Source organism: Tiliqua scincoides, chromosome 3 (genome assembly GCF_035046505.1).
Source record: "Tiliqua scincoides isolate rTilSci1 chromosome 3, rTilSci1.hap2, whole genome shotgun sequence".
Lineage (NCBI taxonomy): Eukaryota > Metazoa > Chordata > Lepidosauria > Squamata > Scincidae > Tiliqua > Tiliqua scincoides.
The window spans coordinates 88,892,241-88,916,483 of NC_089823.1; the positions used below are offsets into that span (position 1 = coordinate 88,892,241).

General features: G+C 44.9%; 1 pseudogene; it reads right to left on the reverse strand.

The window, feature by feature from the left end:
- Nucleotides 1-981: 981 nt before the first annotated feature.
- On the reverse strand, nt 982-1,100 carry LOC136646724 (5S ribosomal RNA; annotated as a pseudogene).
- Nucleotides 1,101-24,243: the final 23,143 nt, after the last annotated feature.

A 24,243-nucleotide genomic window follows, 5' to 3' on the forward strand; every position in this document is an offset into this window, starting at 1 on the left:
CTTGAAAATAATTTGGTGTGCTTTGGTGTCAAGACATGATCAGTGCAATCCTAGGCAGATTTACTCAGAAGTCTCACTGTGTTCAATGGAAATGGATCCCAGGAAAGTGTGCATAGGAATTGCAACGTGTGGCAGGGAAAGGAATACTTTTTATTCTATTTTCCAAAGGGAAAAAGGAAAATCTTTCAAAAATGTCGGTCACTTATATCAAACGATAATGAATAATATAAGTAATGGGCTGCCATAATTTAATGTCATTTTGAATAACTTTTGACCCCACCCCAGACATCTTACACTGTCATCCAGCTCCACTGTGAATTGGCAATATTTGTCTTCTCTTTACTTTGGTTCCTCAGTAATAAATTAAGGTTGAACTTCTAATGAAAATGAGTGGGTCTTTCCTAAGCAGCAGGAGACCAGGCAGTAAATAAAGTATTGTACTTATGACTTCATAAAGCTGGAAAGCAGTCATGTTGTTTTATTGGCTCAACAGAAGCTTGTTTTATCTCCCCGTAGTTAACCACCCAAAGGCAAATTGTGGAACTTTGCTCCCCAAGTATTCAGGCGTCTTCTCCAGCCCAGAATGATACAGAGCAGTTTTGATATGTCTGACATATTCATCTGGTCCATTAGAAAGCACAAAAAGGTCAGAATGTCACATCACACCAGAAAAGATGTTTGGTTAGTACAGAGTTCTAATGCCTCATTCTCTCCAGTGTTTTTTATCTTGTCAGTGGGTGCTCTGGCCTTGTCTAACCATCATCAGTGATTACAGTGTGGAGAAACGTTTTCAAGCTCCCAAGAGACAACCATGACTCAGATTGACCAGATACACTCACAGTTATTATGGGATCAGTCAAACTTTGCACATACCCCGGTCTAGTCTTCACAACAAAGCAAACTGCACCCTTGTCGCCTGTATTCCTGTGGCTTAATCAGGAACATGGTTGGCAACCTTCAGTCTCGAAAGACTATGGTATAAGCCTACAGCACCCGGTATTCCCAGGGGGTCTCCCATCCAAGTAGTAACCAGGCCTGACCCTGCTTAGCTTCTGAGATCAGACGAGATCGGGCATGTACAGGATAACAGTAACACATGTGGCTTAAGCAGTCTTTTCCCTTGAGTTCCTTTTTTCCCCTGCTTCTTCGTGAATGTCTTCTCTTTTGAGGTCCACTGCTTTGACTTTTCTTTCCACAATGGCTTCACATCTCTGCATGGACTTACTGAGTACTCATTTCTTTGGAATCCATTGCTTCTTCTTGAGGTTGATGTGCTATGAACTTCCAGACCCAGTCTTTGGTAGCAATTATCTGAGCAGGGGGTGAGGGCAAGCATTAAGAGCCTGACAGTTCTTCTCCAGCAAAAAAGATTAAAATCTGAACTGGAGAGGCATTTAAGCACACACACACACACACCTATCTCTGCTTCTGCAGCTTCACAACTACCTACCCCTTATTCATCTTTTCCTTAGGTCTTATGCAGATAATCAACCAGTGCAAACAACAGCATGTTCCCTATGGAGCAATGCTCATGCAAGGAGCTATAATTTGCTTTGCACAGCAAACGGAGATGTAATTGTTTCAAAGAGAGCACCTTGTTATGTGTTTGCGGGGGAGAAGAGTACAGCTGCCCCCTTTGACAATGAAAATCCTATCAGATAGGCTGCTGTGCAAACAGTTCCACACTAATCTAGTGAGAAATTGATTCCACACACACACTCCCAGAGAGAGAGAGAGAGAGAGAGAGAGAGAATGTTCTTATACATTAAAGTCAGGTCCCCTGGTTACTTAGCACTTTTAGAGATTTCTTCCTGTCCATGCAGATTTGATTGTGTTATCTACACATATTTCAAATTGTATCACTGGCTGCATCTTGGGAAGAAAAATCTCACCTTGATCATTTGCTCATTTCAAATGGCATTTACTGAGTAGGAGGCCACAATGCATGTGGCATTCATCACACTCCGCCATAAGTGAAAGAAAACAAATGGGCTGCCACTGCTTGGCTCTTCCTATCTAGCAAATAGTTTTATTGCTTTTGCAAAATGTACTGCTGTCACTAACACTACTGTAATATCTGTCACTAACACTACTGTAATATCTTCCTCTAGGAAGATAAATGGCGAACCAAAATGAATAGAAGCTGAACTTTCAACTTGACACATTTCATAGATTGACACGGAAGGAATTCCATGACAGTAAACAGAAACATGCATTGGCATGATCTAGAGCAGGGGTCTCCAAACCCTGGCCCAGGGGCCAGATGCGGCCCGTGACAAGCCTCTATCCGGCCCGCAGCTAGCCTCTTGCCCCCTGAAAGCCTCTGGCCCATTCAACTGTACATGACCAGAGCTGTGCTCTGGTTGTGTCTGGAGGGTGTTCTGAGGGCCAGAGAGGTTGAATGAATAAGCCCATTCATTCATTTATTCACTCATCTAAGTTCCAACTCTAATTTATTTATTTAAATTTAATATTTAAATTTTTCCCAACCCTCAACACCATGCCAGATATTTGATGCAGCCCTCTGGCCAAAAAGTTTGGGGAACCCTGATCTAGAGCACCTTGGCGGTTCTACAAGACAGCAGGCATGCTGCAAACTGGGCATGTCCTGGATGTAGGTCTAAGCCTAGACCTAGTTGTCGTAGACTTAGTGCACTCTTCCATGTACATTTACACATAGGATTACACATAGATGACCAGATTTCCAGCTAGACACTTTCTCTCTCTTCTGCTGCCCACTGTGTATATCATCAACTTTCAAATACCAAAGACTATGTGGAGCAGATTGGAGGAACATTCTAGCCTTTCCCCAATCTGGGACAGAGGACTCTTACAGCTTTTATAAAAAATCAGCATTGGTGAGCTTTCAGTCTTCTGGCCAAATCAAGGAGTCTGTTGGGAGTTCGTCAGTGCCTCTATAGGGCTGTTGTATTTGCTGCTGCAGACTTTATAAACTGATGCAACAGGAAACTGAAGCAAATTTACTGTGCAACTCTTACTAAAACTGTGCTCACATTGGCTGCAGCCCAAAGTTTCAGTTCTAAGCCAATGTCCCCAGAAAGCATGTCGCCATGCACACAGTCACTTTCCACACATTTCTGCTAACACTACAGTGACCAGACTGCCAAAGAAATGCTTGCCTCATGCCTTGAGCATGATTATTCCAAAACAACCTGGAGAAAGGCAGTGGCATTTAAAGTTCAGTGGAAAACACTAGGTGTCAAGCACAGCATTGTCTGTCTGTAACAAGATGATAGATGTCAAGCTAAATCTTCACAGATGCTAAAAGGCAATGATGAAGAACCAGACAATCATATATCTTTTCAAAGCCTGATTTATTCAGTGACTGCTTTTTTTTAATGTGTTTTATTTTCCCCCATGGATACTTGGAGCCAGTACCTGAGCATCTATTGTCTGGAATCACTCCATTAAGATCAACAGAGTTGAAATCTGTTTTAAGCCTGCTAGCCTAGCAAGTTCAACTGTCCAGTCTGGGAAACGTCTTCCCCCATGGACTGGAGGGGGTAGGGCTAGGATGAGCAAACGGAGATGTGGCAGTGGATTTTTCATTAAACTGTGACCTAAAGCAGTGGTTCTCATAATTTTTAGAGATCCTAGAGACTACTGCCTGATGCACAAAAGCCAAGGGTGTGGCTATAATGGAATTGGGCAGCAGTGCTCCCCCCCAGTGGTAGCTTCTTTAACCCTTAATGCACATAGCCTAATCTGCCCTGTCAGTTTTACGAACCACCAAAACTTGGGTCACAACTCACTGTTGGGTCCCAGACCCTCAGTTTGAGAACCACTGTGCTAATGCATTTTTAATTGGTACACTAGGGCTACAATCCTATAGTCCAGCGGTTCTCAAACTTCCAGGGAGTTTGAGGTCCACAGTAAGTCCTTGGGGGGAGGCAGCAACACAATCGCCAGGATCACGTCACTGTGAAGGGGTGTAGGAGCTTCGCTGGACTTACCAGAGCCTCCTGCAGCCTCCAGGGGGTGCCGGGAGCCTGGCGCCAGCCTCCGCAGGGCCCCCCAAGGTGCACTGACATTGAAAATATTGATTGCAACCCACTTCTGGTCTGCGATTGTGAAACCGGAAGTGGGTTGCAATCAATCTTTTCAAAGACAGTATGCTTTGGGGGACCCTGCAGAAGCTGGCACCAGGCTCCCCACACCCTCGGGAGGCTGCAGGAGGCTCTGGTAAGTCCAGCAAAGCTCCTGCACCCCTTCACAGCAACGTGATCCTGGTGATCGCGTCGTTGCCTCCCCCCTTAAGGGGAAAGTGACCAGGGCTCTCTGGCTGGGGCATTGCTACACCCCAGTTTGAGAACCTCTGTGCTAAGCTACAGGACCCTCCCCATAGTTATGTCACTGGTTATGTACAGAAACCAAGTGAAGTTTTTCATGTCATAGTGGAGTTTAATTTTGTCACTTGCTAACTGCTTCGTATCAAAATGCAATTAAACTGCAACATTGACAGGAGACACTGCAAAGGGCAGCCCAAGTTACCTGGAGCAGCTGATGGAAAGATAGTTAGATTATGAAGAAACAGACCAATAGGTAAATAAATATTGTTAAGAGGGATCATTACAGTGGTGAGGCCAATTCATCGAACACCCGGGGAAGGCATGACCTCTCCCTCGATGACCACCTGGTGTATGGGCACCCCCTCACTCATGACAACAATTGGTGGGCCCAGAATTGATGGTGCTTGGTGTGTAGGTGTGAATCACAGCACCTGGAGGTAGGTTGGCAGTGATGTGATTACGGCATTGCGTCACCACCAACTGCTTCCAAAGTACCCCAATTTTGAACCAATTGGAGGAAGGAGCAGGTTAGAGGGCTGTCCAACCATGAAGCTCTGCTCGCTACTCTGGCCTTGTCACAGACAACCCGGCAAGGGCTGAAGGCTCAGGCGTGATGGTGCTGCTCCCTGGGCCATGCTGTGTCCCCAGAATGCCGCACCTGGGCTGGGCCATTGTGGTCACACTGGCCTCACAACACCTCAGGATCATTTTAAGATCCAGAAGTACATCCTTGATTTTGTGGACCTTTATCGTTTGCATGATATAGCCTGTTTCTTTCCTTCCTCATTTGCTTTGTTTCTTTTTTCTGTTTTCTTAAAACATTGCTGGGAGGCTCAGTCTGTTACCAACCCCCACAAGATGAAGAGGAGGAAATAAGCACTTAAACCTGAATGTATGTTTTATTGTGTGACCTAATTCACTCCTTTCCTGTTACTTCTCCTCCTGTCCTGTCTCCTGAGTGCATTTGAACTGGAAATCATTAAAACAAAAAAGAATGCTATTAAAGAATGCTTTAATTCATATGCTAGGATTCTGTTTAACCACCTCCCTCTTTCTTTCTCCTCCTCTGTTCCATGAAACATTTTAGGAGGGCTGGTAGAGAAAACACTTTAAAAAGTGATGCTTTGGGGCACAATTTGTACTCACTTTCCTCCTGTCTCTAAGCCGTGTGTTCCCATCACTTGGACATCATATAAAGTGACTTCTTGTAAATAAAGGCCATGAGCCATGAAAATTAGCTGCTTCACTTAAGCAGATGTGATCTCCTGCCTCTGTGAAATGCCTACATGGATGATTTGCAGGTATTAGGAAAAACTAGAGAGTGAAATGTTTCATTTAAGGTATCTCACTGGGAATAATTTGCCTTCATATCCATGTGCTAGTATTCAACATCAAAAGCATGTTGGACTAGCAATTGGTTTCCTATAAGAAAGCAGCCCTGGCTTCATTAGTTGATGTCGGTGGCAATGCTTATGTTATGGTTTAAAGGAATTGTCTTCCGAGGAAGAGTGTTTGAACTGGTAGCTACAGATCAACTGGGTATGGAAATGAAATTGGAGCTGGGGACACTGAGCAGAACTACTGGGGTGGGGGCCGAAACAAAGAAAAAATCTGGTGGAACACTGGCATAATTGTAGAAGAATCTGGCAGGCTGAGTGTGGGTCAATCAGGAGTGGATCGTAGCAGAACATGGTGCATTATGGGTAGAATTTGTCTGTCCCTGACACTAGCAGGTAGCAAAAGCAAATCGTGGTTGCTCAGAGGACAGGGGACTTTTGCCACCTCAGTCTTGACTTAGGCAGAGCAACTCGCAGCTTTATCAATGTTTGGTTGTATTATCGTTCCAATCGTAAGGCTACTTTGGGCACTCTCTGAATGGAAAGGTGGGATCAAAATCCTGAAATAAAACAAATAATAAATATACATGGGCAGAATATGGATTAAGTTGTCATTTCAGATTCCACTGGTTATTGGAGAGAACGTAATTTTACTGGCTCGGCTAGTAAATCATTGACTGACTGACAACCTTAGCCTTATTTGTCCTGTTTCCATATTAACTTTGGCCCCTTGAAGCCAAGGGGCTTGCAAATTGCTAAGCCCACAGAGGCTTCTCAGATTTGTTAGCAGGAAAGTGCTTTGCAGCCATAGCAGATAATCCTTGTGGGCACAAGTCTAAAACACGCTTGGGCCATTTTGCAAGTCCTTTGCACTGGCCCAAGACTGTCGTGAAAGTACTGTAAAGCACTTTTGACCCAACGTAAGCGGAGGGAGGCTGGTGTACAGATGTGCTCTGGCTTCCAGAGGCCAACGCAGGACCTGATCCACCGGCACAATGGTCAGCACGCGCCTGCCGAGTTCAGCCAGCATGGGGGCCTGGGGGGTGTGGGGTGGGCAGGAGGGAGGTGTTATTGGGCAGGGGGAGGATGGGCAGTAGGTGGATCCATGGGTGGGCAGGAGGTAAGTGGGGGGGTAGGGCCAGGATACAGCACTTATGGGGACCCTAACCCCAGTCCTGGGCAGCCTGGGTCAGTCCCAGGCTATTTGAATCTGTGTCACCTCTTCAGATGGCATAGATCTGAGTAGATGCATTGCAGCTGCCATAGCACAACATGGGGTAAGGAGAAGTGATTCCCCTTGCCCCAGGCTGCACAGCTTTCAGCCCCAATTCTGCCTTGGCCTGCCTGCTCCAGAGCAAGTTAGGATTGGGCTGCCTGTGAGTTTTAAAAGAAATGGGGAGCTACTGCAGTCACCTGGTTTTGGACTAGACTCCTTGGAAATTACAACCAGGTGAAAAAATGTTGAAACCCCCAAATATTCCCTCTTAAAAAAATGTAATCCTGGACCAGGTGGGTTTTAAGCCTGTGCTTTCTAGAGTTTGAATTAAAGCGTTTGGGTTTTTTGTTTCTGTTTGTTTTTAAGTTTTATATTTCTCATATTACTGGTTACTAAACTATTTGGTAGACTAGCAACTCCTCTGAACTTGCTTGTGAAGCTGACCTATGCATCATGCTGTTGATAAGTCAGAAATGACTACAAGCAGGTATGTGTGGGCAGAGAGACTGGCAACCTTTGTGGCTTTATAGGCTGAAGATCGCCTACTGATGCACTAAGGTGACCTTCCATTGTTTTGGGAGCCCTCTGTAGGAGCTGGTTCGTCATGGGTTCATTTTATAGCACTCCTGTTAACATTTGGACACCTGCATCCACTTTGGCAGGGTCAGTTCAAAGGTGATTGGGTTTTTGCCGCAGATTTGATTTATTTAAAATACTTCTATATCACTCTTCTATTAAAAATATATAAACCGTCTTACAGTAAATCAAGTGAGTCAGATAAAATATGTAAAAACAAGATCAACACAAGGAGCTATCACCTCCAGTAGAAACAACCAAAGAATTAAATAGAAATGAGATAAATGTGACTGCAATAAATCTGAACCTGACAAATGCAGCAGAACCATAGGTCACCTATTGAGAGTTCATACAATCCTGGCTTAGGAGGAAGTTACTGTGGCAAAATTTCAGATTTTCCCCTTATGTTTTGCCTATTTTTCACCTGTTTTTGTACCTTTCTATCACCTCAGATGCTTCTGAGATGCTCCAGCAACTCAAGAGAGCTGCTGAATCACCCAGATGGAGAAGCCGTTGGTCCTTTGCTGTTATATATTGTTTGAGCATCTTCTTTTTCTTCAACTGACCTGTAAAAAGAGGGTCTGGTTTTGATCCTGCTTATTGAACCATGAAGTTGACACCCTTTTTATATCCTTTATTTGGATGCCTGATGCATTACACAGTCAGGTTAACAAGATGTCCTCTTTTTCCAGGACATGTCTTATTTTTTAGCCTCGTGTCCTGGAAAAGAATTTAAATGTCCTCCTTTGCCTGTGAGGGGGCCTCTGCAGGCAGCCCATAACCTTCATGTAATTAATAAATTATACGTAATATAGTTTTAAATTTAATAATAAGTCATGTAGTGTTTAAATTAACTACTGAAATCAATATACAAACGTTTTTAGCTTTTATTTTGTAATGTCCTACATTTTTCTTGGATGTCCTACATTTTGGGGTGCCTTGTCCTCTTTTGCATTTATGACATCATAAATGGTCACTCTGGACATAGTTGCATGAAAGTGTATATGGTTCTGGCTGGGTGCCTGCCAGGTAAGCATGACCCAGGCCAGTAATGTCACCTTGAGTGTGGACTGATGGCAAGTGGTCTCCAACCCCACAGGGCTTGAGGAAGACCATGCTAATATTGTCAGAGCAATTACCCCACTCACACTGTCACAGGCCGGTTTGGGAGAAGCCTTGCATGGTTTTTGTTTTGGAAGATTCCATGAGTGGCTGTACTTTGCTTACACAGCTCATTTTGACCTGGAAACAAAAACCACATCCTGGGAGCTTCCTGACTTGGAGTCAACAAAGTTATTAGCAACATGAGCGAGAGGTCCTTAACCCTAGCTGCTGTGCCATTGGTAGGGTGCAAAATAATAGAAGCACCTATTGCAGGTGGAGGAGGGGTTAGCAACCAAGGGACATCAAGTTACAAAAGAAGGTTCTTTAATATGTTTACCCCATAAAAGGTCCCATAAGTTTCTATAGGAGAAAAAAGTATAAAAAGCTGGGTCACAGGATCTGCCTGGTCTTGTGTCTTTGGTCCTTCACTCGTCTCTCTGCCTTGCTGTTACTGTGTTTGTTTGCTTGACCTGAAAGCGCTGCGTGAAAAACCTCCATTTCGGAGGCTACCCAATAACCATTGTGCCAAACCAGCAGCCAGGACTGGTAACTGAACACTGCCTCCTTTTCCCAAGACTTTTTGTTTTCTTCCCTACTTTCTTTCTCAGTTGCAACTGAGAAAATGCCTGAGAAGCAGGCAGCCTTCCTGAACATGAAGCTGCTTCCCCAGTGCATGCTGGGCAACTCTCCTTTTGTGAGGGTAGTTATTATGATAACTAAAAAGTTGTCATGTGGACTCATTTTGCCATTATGATGTTGTTTATTTGTCTGGCAGTGTTTTGTTCTTTTCCTGATAATATTTTTTTCTCTTTTCTGATCATAAAAGAGACCACTGATTCTTGCACATCCACCCCTAGTGCCTCTGTACCTGCAGTTTGCATTAACAGCTATCCTACCCACTTTCTCCCCCAACCTGCCAGCCAAATCTTCAAAAGATTGCACAGCCAATATTTCAGCTTATAATACTTAGCATCTTCCTGGCATTTTTCATCTTTTATGGGCTTTGCAAATTCAATTAATGCTTGTAGCTTTCGAGTGAGTGAGTGCAAGATATTACACCTTGACGAAAATGAAAAATAGCTATGTAAAAGTTTAGAATGTGTTTTTCCTAGGAGAACATGTGTTGAAAACTCCTCTGCCAAGTGCTTGGATATGGATAAAGTTAAGCGCCTTCATTTTAAGAGTTCTCGATAATCAGAAGAAAAATGACCCCAATGAAGACCAAATGGCCCAGCATTTACATTCATAAACCAGAGCGAATATCAATTACATTATCAAATATTACACAAAACATTCCTCTGGTTCTCTGGCTGTCACTGACTGTACAAATTGTCCCATTATGGAGCTGCAGACTCTGAGACAGTATCATGGCCCTTCATTAAGGTGCCATGACTGAAATGTAGAAGCTGTCACTGGACATAAAATGATGGTGTGTGGGCACCATAAATCACAATTTAACCCATAATAGCCATCAGCTGAGGCCTGAGCTGTGTCATTTATTTCATTTCTGAAGACATTTAGTGCCATTTGTACTAAAAAGTTTGCATGCTCCATTTTAATAGTGAGCAGCTACTGAAGGATGTGGTGAGAAGGGCCTGGGAAGTCCCTGTTTTTTCCCCTTTGTATTGACAAGTCACAGTCATTTGTGCATTTAATCTCTGCCCTGCCTTTTATCTTGAAAGACACAAAACTAATTTCTGCAAAATAAGAGGAGACAGAAGGGCAATTTGCATGTGATTACAAAGAAAGGGAAACCGCAATACGACAAAAACAATGAAGAAATACAGAAAAAAAATATGTACTGTTAATGGAATCTATACACATAAATATAGGAACAATGTATAAACAATGGGGAAAAGGTGAACTCCCAAAGTCCTTTTGTGTGATGCTGTGAAATAGTTCTTCCTGAAAGTCCAACATAGTTTGTTGTCGTAGTGTGTGTGTGTGTGTGTGTGTTTACTTTTGGGAGATAACCCACCCCTTCTCCTGGAAAGGAAATATATTTTATGTACGAGTACAATGCCACATGGAAGTCATTCAACATCGACATTATTCCAAATGGTGAATGCTCCCATGTGACTGGCTGTTTATCTGAGGTGGCTTGGTAAATTGTCCTAATGTTAGCACAGGGGACACAAAGGATGGCTTGTGGTTGTATGCAGCTGATCAACATGGTGAGCTGATCTTCTTGAGTGTCTGACCATGTGACAGCAGTCAATGTTATTGATGGACTCTTGGCCATTTCCCAGCCTTCATTGGCTGTCTTTTGCTTGCTTGGTTTCTTTTCATTTCTAAAAGCCTTGTTTCCATCAGAAACAGTGGGGATGCTTAGCCTGCAAAAGGTCTCCACTTTAGTTATTAACCAGGACAACCTAGACTGCAGTCGTTTACTTGGGTGGCAGTTTGGAGGGTTGGTGAATTACTGCCTCCTCATCTCCACTGCTTCTCCTCTCCCTCCTACTGCTCCCTGAATCTGAAAAGGAAGAGGGGAAAGGAATAAAAGATGAGATGTGGAGAAGAGGAGAGAAAAGTGGGCTAGATTGTCTCCAATAGGAATGGGAGAGGAGGAGCAGTGGAGAAAAACTGCCAGGCAGTGGGAGGTCTTTGGTCAGCAGAATTCATCTCCAATTAAGGAGAAAGTTGAAGAACTTGAAAACACCAGTCAGTCAGAATAGACAAAGTAACTCAGAGCCTGAGTTAGGTGAACCAGTGGTCAGGCTCTGTATTAAAAGCTCTATGTGTGTTGGACTGTTCTGAGGAGTGAATTCATGGCTTTGCCAACTCATCCTCGACATTAATGTTCCAGGCCTGAATTTCGGTTATTCTAGTCTTTGAATCCAACCTATGCAATTTTCATTTAAGGCAGAAGTGTGTGTTTGTCACCTCTGAATATTGTGAATATCGGATATATTCAGAGATGACCTGGACTTCTGCTACCCTTAGCAAAAACAGATTGTGGTTGAGAATTCCAGTCTGTTTCCCAATGTCAATTTAATGTAGTTTTGCTTGGATTTTGTAGTTAAGCAATCAGCACAGCAGTGATCAATAACCATGTACATTTACTGCCCGTCTGGCAAAACAGAATGCATCCCTGAGGGACTCTGAGGGAAGTGGTTGAAAGTATATTATGCTGCTACAAGACCATTAACTGACAGAATGCATGCAACTAATTGATGATGAGGAGACTCTTAGTTCCTGGAAGCATCCCTTCCAAGCCCGGTTTGATGCAGTGCGCATGGGAGACTGCTGAACTCCTTGACACCGGCGATTTCAGAAATACCCACCACAGGGTACCTGAGATCCAGTTATTACTGTATCACCGAAAATATTGGTTGCTTTGATGTTGGCAATAATATTGTTTTTCTGTTGGAGAGGGAAGCATGATTAGCTTGCCAGGACTTAATTGTGGGCATTTCAGCATAATGCTTTTATTTCTGTGTGCGTGTGCACACAGGCCACACTTTCACAGGAACAAAAGGTGTTCCCTGCACTTGCTTCTTCACAGGAACAAAACGTGTCCTTTTTACTTGTTAGCTCTGCCTGAAGCAGAGTTTTGAATACTGGCACATCAACCACTCCTGTTTTTAGTCATCTTCTTTTAAACTTTAAAAAAAGTTTCCCATCTTCCCATGCAGGTATCAAATGCTGAAGATAAAAAACTTAATTCTGGCTTCTCAGCAGGCACTTCAGTATATGCCATGTTGCAGTGGATCATCTCGGGGGGGGGGGGGAGTTGAAATTTGCAGAGCCCCCAGCCCCCCCCAAAGAAAAAAGTAGTCACCTCAGTCCTTCCCCAGTGATCTTGTTTGACAAAACAAGAAGTGCAGGTCCTGTTGGGAACTCACAGCAACACCTGCATTTTCTGTTTTATTTAGGGACTGCAAGGAAGGAGTGAGGTAGGTGACTGCTTCCTCACATTTAAGTTTAAAGCGGCTGCATAGGGAAGTACCAAGGCGAATGAAGCAGATTGCTGCCACTTGTGCCCAAAAGGTCAATGGAGTAGAACACCATTGCCCTCATGGGGTTTTTTGTGTGCATGCAGTGGTGATCCCTATTTATTCACCTCACTCCAGTGGCATAGCTAGCCTCCCTGGAGCCCAAGGCAGAGTTTTAAATGATGCCTGCTTCCCATGTCACACCAGGAAGTGGCATCACTTCCAGGTGGGACATCACACACGTGGACTTCTTTTAAAAAATTGAAAAATAAAATCCTCCAGACCCCTCCTCTTTGCCCCCCAAACCCCCAGTTGCCCTCCAAGCCCCCACAGCAAGAGAACCAAGTGGCTAGATACTGTGATCCCTGCTGCCCATCTTTCAAAGAGTGCCGTTTTTCTTAGCACTTTTCGCAAGAGGCTGGAGCAGTGTGCAGGGGGTTGCAATTGCACAGATGAGCAGTCAGACTGTTGCCCCCAGGCAACATGCAGCCCGGTGCAACTGCTACCCCTGCACCCCCTCTAGCTACAGCACTGCCTCACTCCTTCCTTGCACAGCTTCTATTTGTTTAAAGGGACAACGTGAGGAAGGGACTCTGCAAGGACGAAGCAAGGTGAGCATGTAGGGAACTGGATTGATGTGGCTGGGTTCACAGCAGGATGGATTGAGGGAGTGGCAGACTCAGGGTGAAGGGCACCCTAAGTCTGCCACTCCACCTGCTGTACAACATGAACTGAATCATTCAAGGAAAGGATGGGTCAGCCCTGCTTGGGAGTCTCTCCAAATTCTCCTTACTAGCAGTTATAAAGAAAGGCAGAGATGTCAAGTAACTTAGGGGTATGAAGTCCAGCACTTACAAGCTAAGGACCCAGTCCTATTCAACTTTCCAGTGCCAATGCAGTTGCAATGTAGCACCAAGGTAAAGAACAAATGCTCCCTTACCTTAAGGAGGCCTCTGTGACAGTCCCCCCCCCCCACCACAGGATGCAGACCCCATTGGCATGGCTGCATCAGTGCTGGAAATTTGGATACTTTTGGGCCCTATGAAGATGAAAAATGGTGGCACAAATCCAAGTGTACCCAGGAAGACAGTTTGAGGCTGGGAAGAGGAATAGGTTACTGGTGGTGGCACTGCCACTGATACTGCCCCCTTCCTGGCCTCGATCCATCCTCCTCCCCACCCCAGTCTTTGCTCCATTTCTCCTCTTCACCACCCAGTTCCACCCAGCCCCACTCCACCTTCCTGCCACCTCTCATGCTGATTTACTAGTGCCAGGGGCTGCTCGCTGCTTTTGTGTCAGCCCGGCCATGCTGAATATGTATATATCACTTTTCTACAAGAGTAGTTCACAAGGTGGTCTCTTTGTAAGACCTTACTATGGGTCTCCTCGGAGATACTCCCCCTGTTTTGATGGTGAATGTCTGAGAAGGCTAAAGGGGCAGGGAGGTTTTTGGGGGAGAGGATAAGTTACTACATGAGTCATTACTGTTGTATCCATCCCTTCCATCTCCCTCCCTGCCCACCAGATCCTCCTCCCTGCCAAAAATCTGCCCCCCTGTACCCCCTTACCTGCTCTGGAGCAGGTTGCCAGCTGAGGAGCAGGCTGCTGCCAACATTTGCAGTGGCAGCCTCAAAATGGCTGCTGCCAGCACTACCACATGACCTGTTACAACAGCATAACTCCATTTCCACTGTCATAACTAGCCCAACAGAACTGGGCTGAAAATGTCGACATTGCAAGCAGAGGAGTAAATCCTACAACAATCACAGAGTCATTCTGGCATCTTTTCAGATACACTCAAGTGAACGTCTGAGATCTCAGTCACCTTGCAAATCTGAGAGAAGCTGAACTTGTGGGTGGGCGTGACCTTCAAAAGTTCAGTCTTTCATGTAAGTCCAGGAAGAAGGGACAGTCTTCTCTGTCTGCCAATTTCTTTCTTGTAACTAGTCGATGTCATTGCCTGTTCTTTAGAAGCAGCTCTCTTTGTTTGTTTATCCAGGCATTGGCATCCCACCTTTCCACCTCCCCAAAGGCCCCCAAAGCAACATGCAACATTTAAAAAACAGAATACAATAATCATACTCTCGAGTCAGTGCTGGTCTCTGTAGGTGATGATACTGGTTTCTGACCGGAGTTATTGACTGGTTTCTTCCTTCCCCTTGAATACTATTTATACCATTTAATTCTGAGTAGAGCAGATTGCCTAATTTAGTTGGACTGCCTCAGAACACGCAATCTGCTTTAAACACACACATGTGCGTGCACACACACACACGGACATGTTCACTCTTTCACTCACTGGTTCACTCACTGTGATAATTTTGAGGGAATGTCATGACATTCCCTTAACTAGATTAAATTTATCTCAGGGCAGCTCCTGAAACCTCTTTAATGGGATCAACTCTACTTTTCATTGTCACAGACTAACTCAATTTTGTACTGTGAGGCTTTCTGGCTAAGTAAGAAGCACGTATCCACAGAACTATCTGCCATCCAATCTCTCTGCTGAGAAATTCTCCGCACCACAAATAGGTAGGAACAATTTCATAACCTGGAAGACATTCTCTATCTTTATCTCCCTCTGCTGCTTTGATATAGACAGCATAAATCATGTAGCAACCCAAGTAAATTATTGGCCTGTTTAATCAAAGATTAGAAGGGAAATTAATTCCGTCCACCTCCCCTTGAAGATATCTCCAGGTCAACAATTTATGAAACTGAAGCTATTAACTCGATGGTGAGGGAATGCTGCCAGAAAGAGTGGATGACCACTCCGGTGGGATCTCTAAATACCATTAATACTTTTTTCAATAAAGGCAATCTCCTTTCATTAATGCAAAACATTTCAGGAGGGGGAAGAAAAATGCTGCAAGCCTCACACTGGAAGTGCTGAAAGAGAGAGAAGGGACGGCATATATTGGATGCAGAAATTCTTGTTTCAGACTTTGACAAATCGTTGGTGTCTTCTGGTGGACATTTCCAAGTTCCAGCAGGAGCAAAACTTTAACCATATTGACAGGAACACACGAGTTCAGGGTCAAGTCACACTAACCACAGAAATGTGTGGGGTGATGCATGCTGCACTTTTGGAGGCTCCTGCAAAGGGACATTTGCACTCTTGGGTGTAAATATGTGAGGACTCGGTTGGGGAGCCTGCTGGAGTGGAGCTCGAGTGTAGTTGTTCTCTCAGTCTGGGCTGGGCTTGCTGTGGGAATCTTTCCCCTTCAGCAGCACCAGCTCCTAAACAAATAGTATGTGTGTGGGGGGAGAGGGTACTCTTGAGGGGGAGAGGGTACCACTCAGTTTGGCTCAGGGACTATAGTAACTTGTTGATTTCTCTCATTATCCAAACTGCAGGGACAGCTGAAGATGGTAAGTAAAGGAGAAACTGGAAAGGGTCAGAGTAAAGTTGTGAAGCTCCTTCTAAGCCAAGCAGTGTGTATATCTTGCACAATGTCAGAAGACGTTCTCCTGAGATGCAATGGAAAATGCCAGTCCTATCCAATCTAGAGATTCCCCTCTCCCCAATAAGGCCAGAAGAGCCCAATGATAGACTTTTACAGCAGAGAGTGAGGGAGGGGGCTACTGTACTTCTATCCAACTAACCCCACATATTGAATGATGGGCATGCTCATGGCATAAGCATGTTCTGGGCTCTTCTCTTGCATAGAGGGGTGGAGGGGTGAGACATCAACACCCCTCCCCTACACACGCTGCTAAACCTGCTTTTTTAGAAGGTTTAGCAGCATGTGTAAGGAGGCAGTCAGGTTGAACTGCACCCCAGTGCAGTTGGAGATTTACACAGAAGCACAGAAAGTGAGGGGACATGAAAGAAGGAGCACAGAAAGACCAGGACATGTGTACACCATGACCATGCACATCATTTAATGCATGGGACTATCAGCCCAAGCTCTGCACCCAACCGTGAAGTTCATTGAAAGTACCGTAATTCAGTGTAGATAGATGGATCTACATCCAGGTGTGGATGTCATCCATCCTGGCTGTTAGATTCAATAGAGTCTGCATTTGAAGTCATCAAGAAGTGGGTAGATTGGATCCAGTTTGCTTGTGAAGTTTGCTTGACTGCTATGCCACCACTCTACTTGACTAGATCAGTTTAACCATACATTTCTTGAAAGTCAGAGCAAATGGGAAAAAAGTCAAGCAGTCGTTTCACATTTCTTAATTCAAGAGTAAAACAGTAGTTCAGACAGAATGTTCATCATTTGTGCAGCATCAAATAATGACCTGTATGCAGGAATGAACAATCATTGATGAATCATCAGAGACAAAACTTTAATATCAATTGCTGCCCACTCAAACATAATACTATTCCACAGAGGCAGTTAAGGCATTTGGCTGAGAATCAGTGAGTGTATAGTAACCTAATGACAAGACGCTAACAGTTCAATCCTATGTATGTCTCCCCAGAAGTAAATCCCACTATGTTCAATGGAGCTTATTCCCAGGAAAGTATGTATAGTTGTGGCCCAAGTGATGTACATATACATGTGACTCATCCGCAAGTTAGCCTTCACTGAAAGAATATTCAACTCCTCTGGGATCCTATGGTGTCCCTTCCACTGACACATCTCAACTCTCCATAGTCCCCATGACCTGAAATCACAGGGGGAAAGAATTGCAATGCTAATTTTAGAGGAGAGTTTAATTGGAGATTTTTCCACAGCAGTAGAGGAACCTGAGCAGCTCTGGAGAGGAATATTTATCTGAAGTAGCAAATTGAGTTTGAAGAGTGACACAGCATCAACATCTGCTTAGAATCAGAATGAGGCTCTCTGGAGTTTGGGGGGAAATTTTAATTTCTTCATGTTTTCCAGGGATGCACCACTGGGAATATAATTCCCCTGCTCCTAAAATTATACCCATAGGATTTCAACAGTAAACCATCTGTCAGTGTTGACTGTGTTATCTAACAGCTCTACTCCATGGTTTTCAAAATGTCAGCTACTCTCTTGGGCTGAGAGCTATAAATGCGATACTTCATCTGAAGTTTACAGAGTTACACCTTTTGGTTGTGTGAGTGAATGAGATATGGAGTTATACATAAGGAATATCAGGTAATATATATTCACACAAGTATTCAATTCGCATTACAACCTGCAGTTTCTTTGCAATTTTATCTTTTTTACTTTCTAAACGTAACCCTTACACTTTCCGAACAAGTGCTTTTGGTTTAGCCCCTAAGATGCTGATGGCAATTACAGGTGTGCACCCCTTAGCGACATTCCAGTTAACGCCAGGATCGCAAATCCGACGACCATGTGTGGTCTTCAGGGGGCGCCCACCCCCACCCTCTAAATGTGAAGGGAGCTCGGCTCCCCTCGCCTCTGGAGGGTTGTCTGAGCCTCCCAGAGGCAGTGCAAGTCCAAGCGCTGCCTCTGCAAGGCTCAGACTTAGGGAAATCACATCTCTTGCGCAATTTCCGGCTTCCTCCATGAAACCAGAAGCCGCGAGAGAGAGACGCAATTTTCCCTCAGTCTGCGCCTTGCACATTCAGATGTGCACTTCCTCAGGGAGGTTCAGTCAACCCTCAGGAGGGGAGGGGAGGGGAGGGGAGGGAAACATCCCCTCCCCTTGGCTAAGCACTTGGCTAAGCACCATTAAAATTAATGAGACAAAATTAGTCAGGCCTAAAACCCATTCATTTCAATGGAACATAGTCATAATGATAACCTTTCTTTGCATACAACCCAGGGCCCACACCTAACTAAAGGATGCCTGTAGGGTGCAGCAATGCTGGGACAGGTTCCACAGCATTGTTTACTTACCTTACTTACCTAATAGATGCCTGGGCCCCTGTGCATCTATTCAGGCCTGCACCAGCTCTTTAGCAGAAGTCTGAGTAGAGGCAAGGGGCCTGTCAGGGCCAAAACCGAGCAGAAAATATCAGCAGAGCTGTTTCTGCTGATATCTACCGTCTGCCCATCCCACCATGCCCCCCTGGAGGCCACAATCTCCATCTCATTGAATCCACCCCCACTCCATCACTGGCTTACCTACAGTGGTAGACATTTCTGGATCAAGTGGCAGGCCACTGGCACCAGCACTGTTTGTAGCGGTGGTCCCAAAAAGGTTGCTGCTGGTTGCACTGGGTACGCTGCCATATGGCCATTTAAGACAGTAGGACTGTGTTCTACTGTCATAAAGGGCAGGCTAACCCTCTTTAGGATTGAACTGCCAATGTGCAAAAACCAGACACTTCTGTTTTTGAGTTCTTATACCTAGTACAGCAGGCAGGACCGATGCTATGACCAAAGACCCTTGGTGTACAATGATACCAAGGGCAGAGAGTGCTGGCAAAATATAATACACAAAGAGACAGTGAAGAGCAAGACAGCATCACAAGAAACGTTTTGTTGTGTCACACTTACTGCTACCAGAATAATCCAGGGATGGTCTGAAGGCACATTGTGGGGGGCACTTTGCTGATACTAGGCTGGTCTAGGGCTAATCAGTACCTGGAGGTGTGACCTCCTGGGAACTCTGTGTAATCTGCCTTAAGTGTCATGATGGAAAGAAGGCAGGATATGGCTGTAATACAGGGATCTCCAAACTCCGGCCCAGGGGCCAGATGTGGCCTGTGGTGAGCCTCTGTCTGCCCTGCAGCCAGCCTCTGGTCCCCTGAGAGTCTCTGGCCAACTTGACCGGAGCTGTGCTCCAGTGTTCTGAGGGCTGGAGGCCGTTCTGTACGCAGCCTCCCTGGACCTCAGAACACCTTCTAAAAGCCTACAAAATCACTGGAGGTAACTTTTTTGTGCCCTCTGAAGGCATTAGAAGGCTTTCTGAGGGTCGGGGAGGCATCCATTTGGGGATCTATTTGAGTATGTGCTTTATTTTGTGGTGTGTGTTGGTACTTGGAAAAATCCTGGAAATTTGAACCCATTCATTCATTTCTTCATTTGTCTTCGTGTCTTTGCTAATGTATTTGTTTCAATTTTATGTTTAAAATGTATTTTTTTTCCGGCTCTTGACACCATGCCAGGTATTTGATGCAGTCCTCTGGTCAAAAAGTTTGGAGACCCCTACTGCAATAAATTAAACTGATCCAGCACTGGGAAAAGTAATTGCACCTGAAGAGCAAGAGTGGTGTTCAACCCTCCATTCTGTGTTTACGACTGCATGCGGTTCAGGAGACTGATATTTTGGGGTATTATGAGGTATACAAATGTCTCTAAAAATATTCTTTTGCAAGATAATCTTGCATTTATTCAAGAGCTGGCCTTCTTGCTTGGCAATGCACCTCACCTCCCACTGCAGTCTCTATCCTGCCACTCTAAACATTGTTTGGGGTTGGGTGGGAGTTTGGCATTGGCCAGGACATCTCATGAGACTGAGCGGTGCTGTCTAGATTGTGTCAGCCAGAACTGTAAAAGATTCTTTTCCCAATCTCGCAGAAAAGGCTGCGCCCTCTTTGTTTCTCCTTGCCCGGAAGCCACAGCTGTCCTTCGGTTCCTCACCGCAGCATCTACTTCCCATCAAGGCTAATTATTCTGATTCTGTACCAGTGACTAACAGCTGATTTTTGACATCACCTCCACTTCCTGTCACTCCACTGACAAATTTGTTTAATAAGAGAGCTTTCTCCACAGCACACCGCTCCCTTATATCTGGGTTTCACAGCAGCTGTGAGGATTACAAAAGGGCTGAGCCCTTCCTCCTGTTTGCTGGGGCTTGCAACAGATCCAGCTGCAGTTCAGAGTTAAATCCTACCATGAGGCTTTCACTCGCTCTAATGGAAATATTACAAGCCCTTGTCTAATCATGCAGCCTTCAGCTGAGCTAGTGAAATGTCGAAGCATTGAAAGGCTATAACTACGAGGGGAGGGAGGGCTGGCTGACTTATAAGGGCCTGATCAGACTATTCCAAGCACTGAATTTCAGTTTTTATTTTAAAAAGTGTACATCTCTAACCCTTTATTTGTAGAAATGAAGGGGGAAGAACTTGCAGGCAGGACTAGAAAATCTGCTCTTACCTTCAGTGCTTTGGTAGGTGAGGGCAAAGGCATTGGGGTACAAATGATGTACATTGGGTACATTAATACAAATAGTGCTATAAAACTGTCATATAATTTAAGAACCTATTTGGTTACCTATATTTACTGTAGGTGGTTTGCACTGCTTGCCCTCCTCTGGTGTACTTTTGGCACCACAATATGAAATGTCACTATTTGACAAGCACGGTTTCATTTATTAATTGAATTTTTACCCCACCCTTCCTCTAAGGAGCTGGTTCTTCCCTGCACTCCAATTTATACCAACACTGTTATAAAACAACATTTTATACCAACCAACTCAAGGGTCCAATCCTATCCAACTTTCCAACACTGATGCAGCCCTACCAATGGGGCGTGCGTTGTATCCAGTGGTGAGGAGACAGACATGGAGGCCTCCGCAAGGTGAGGGTACATTTGGCACATTTTTCCTCAGGGTACCGCAGGGCTGTATTGTGGCTACATTGGCATTGGAAAATTGGTTAGGATTGGGCCCTCAGTGAGATAGGTCATTACGGTAAAAGACGGTGATTGGCCCAAGTTCACCTCAGTAAGCATCACGGCTGTGAGGATTAGAACTCCATCTCCTCAGTCATGAGGGGACAGTCTAATGGCTGGGCCACACTAGCAGCCTCTCAATCTCAACAACGGAAGCATTATTTTTGTTCTGACTTTGTGACTATAGTTCCATTGTCATTCCTTTTCTTCAGCAATGAAGTGGCACACATGTTTAGCCTCTTTTTCTGAGTTCAAGCTTCTGCGTGTGATCATTCACAAGCAAAATTTACTGAAAAGCAAGATATCCAGACTTCCTAAAATATGTGCTTATGTGTCAGTCATATAACAGCCCTACACAAAGGAAGCAAAGATTCCAGGCATTATTTATGTCAGGAGCAAACAGCAGAAGATCAGGGTCCTTTGGCAGATCTCTGGCTGTTATGTAATAGATTGACAAAGGTTTATGACACCTAGTAGTTTAATGATAGCAAGTTTTTTTTAAAAAAAATTCTCTGCTGTTGCTGGCCTTGTGCTCATTACTTTCCTCTCAGCCTAAATGCTCCTCCCCTGTACAAGAAGAGCACCAATAAGTTGCTTTTGTGCAGCTGTACTGGCCATTTTTAGAGCTTTATGTTTGTATCTCTAACATGTAATCATTCAGAAGTGGATTGGTACTTATTTAGGGAAGTTAATCCCGTGCACGGACAGGTCGACGAAAGTGTCGACCCAATGTGCGGCGGCAGTAAAGAAGGTAATTCTATGCTTGGGATCATTAGAAAAGGTATTGAGAACAAAACGGCTAATATTATAATGCAGTTGTACAAATTGATGGTAAGGCCGCACCTGGAGTATTGTGTCCAGTTCTGGTCACCACATCTCAAAAAGGACATAGTGGAAATGGAAAAGGTGCAAAAGAGAGCGACTAAGATGATTACGGGGCTGGGGCACCTTCCTTATGAGGAAAGGCTACGGCATTTGGGCCTCTTCAGCCTAGAAAAGAGACGCCTGAGGGGGGACATGATTGAGACATACAAAATTATACAGGGGATGGACAGAGTGGATAGAGAGATGCTCTTTACACTCTCACATAATACCAGAACCAGGGGACATCCACTAAAATTGAGTGTTGGGAGAGTTAGAACAGACAAAAGAAAATATTTCTTCACTCAGCGTTTGGTTGGTCTGTGGAACTCCTTGCCACAGGATGTGGTGATGGCGTCTGGCTTGGATGTCTTTAAAAGGGGATTGGACAGATTTCTGGAGGAAAAATCCATTATGGGTTACAAGCCATGATGTGCATGTACAACCTCCTGATTTTAGAAATGGGCTATGTCAGAATGCCAGATGCAAGGGAGGGTGCCAGAATGAGGTCTCTTGTTATCTGGTGTGCTCCCTGAAGCATTTGGTGGGCCGCTGTGAGATACAGGAAGCTGGACTAGATGGGCCTATGGCCTGATCCAGTGGGGCTGTTCTTATGTTCTTATGGTTCATGGGGTACGCCCTGGGCCAGCCCATTCATGAGGCGAACTGGACTGCTTGCTACAGGAAGCAGATGAATAGGGATGCACTGCTGCTTCTCCTCCTTCCATTCCCTGGATTGGAAAAGTAAGATGGGGTCAGAAAGGAAGAGGAAGTGTGGGAGGAGAGTGCTGAGCTATTAAATTGAAAAGTGTGAGGAGCAGAGGCTGGCATATCATTGGGCAAGAGGGCAGCATTTGACATGCTGCCTTAGGTGTCCGGAGACCTTAGGCTGGCCCTCGTTACAAAAGGTCATTGACTTCAGCTGCCTGCCTTTTTTCTATGTGACTCCAGTTGATAGACCCTGAGTGCCTAATAAACAACAAAGCGGTCCCCATAACCGCCCGAGATTAGATTAGATGTTCATAGGTGTTAAATCTTGAAAGTTGAAATGCATCTTGAAATCTTGAAATGCATCCCTCCACTGCAACAGCCATGCAGTCCCATTTTCTTCACTGGGTGAGGCTGCAGAAGCAAAGGTGACTACCAGTAATAAGTGCCACAACATGACTAAGAGCCCAATCCTAAACAGCGTGTGCCAGTTCACCGCCGGTGCACACTGTTGCAAACATGCCGTAAAGTACATTTGCAGGCCCTCAGCACTTGCCCGGTGCCAGAGCTAGCCCATTGCCAGCCATCACTGGGCTAACACTGGTAGCATGCCAATACTTCACCATGGGGAGGAAGCACTTTGGCGCAGGGGAGATGGGGTGAGGGGAGGTGGTGTGTCAGGGGAAGGGAGTGGGGCAGAAGGAGGGCAGGACCAGTGGAGCTCAGCTGCACTGGATCCTGAGCTCTGTGCCAGGCCCTGCCAGGCCCTCCAAAGCTGCCATAGAATTGAGTAGCCCCATTGTAGGGCTACTTCCTTTACTTGGGGGAAGGGGACAAAGGGGACAAATTCACCATCCTGGCAGCCATTTTCACCACCGCGGCAGCCCCACACTCCGGGCAGCTCAAGATTGGGCTGTTAGCCAACTTTAAGATAATTATTTTGCTTCGTCTCAGACTTGTTCATGTGAAAGGTTCTCAACGCCAAGATTTAAAAGGTATAATGACACCATCATTAACAAGGAGTGTTGTTCATAAATACCTACACAAATCCCTGCTCTTTGTGTATGATTTGTCAACCCTGAACTGACAGCAATACAAATGGGTTATTGAAATGCATTTCCCTGAAGCAGATAGCTAAATCAGTTAATTTTTCTTCCACTAAACAAAATCTAATACTGGAGGTGTCTAATTGCTGCAGTTATTTTTTCTTTCTTTCAATTTTTGACATTCTAATCTCTCCTAATGAGCTTGGTAGCTTAAAAGCACACAGTCTGCATGTTAAAACGGAACTTCTTCCAGTGCAAATGGCCACAGAGTTCTGGATCCTGCAGAACCGCCACAGCCAACACCATCCTGCATGTAAGCAAACATGTGTTGAGAGTGGGTATTAACTTTGGCAAGGAAATCTCAGAGATGTAAATCCCCACACCATGAAGATTTAAATCTTCAAGCCATGATGATCTGGGCTTATCAGTCTGATTTACCCCATAGCCGCTCGGAGCTCTTTGGGGGAAGGGCAGGACTGAAGTGTGACCAAGAATAATGTGCAGTTGATGCAGATACACATTAGTGTGCCTCCAGGCTGTGATGCTCTTCCAAGCCCCGTTGCACTAGGTAGATACATCTGTCATCATGCATGAGGATGACTCTAGACACTTTCAGAGCAACAAGATTTGAGATGCATCT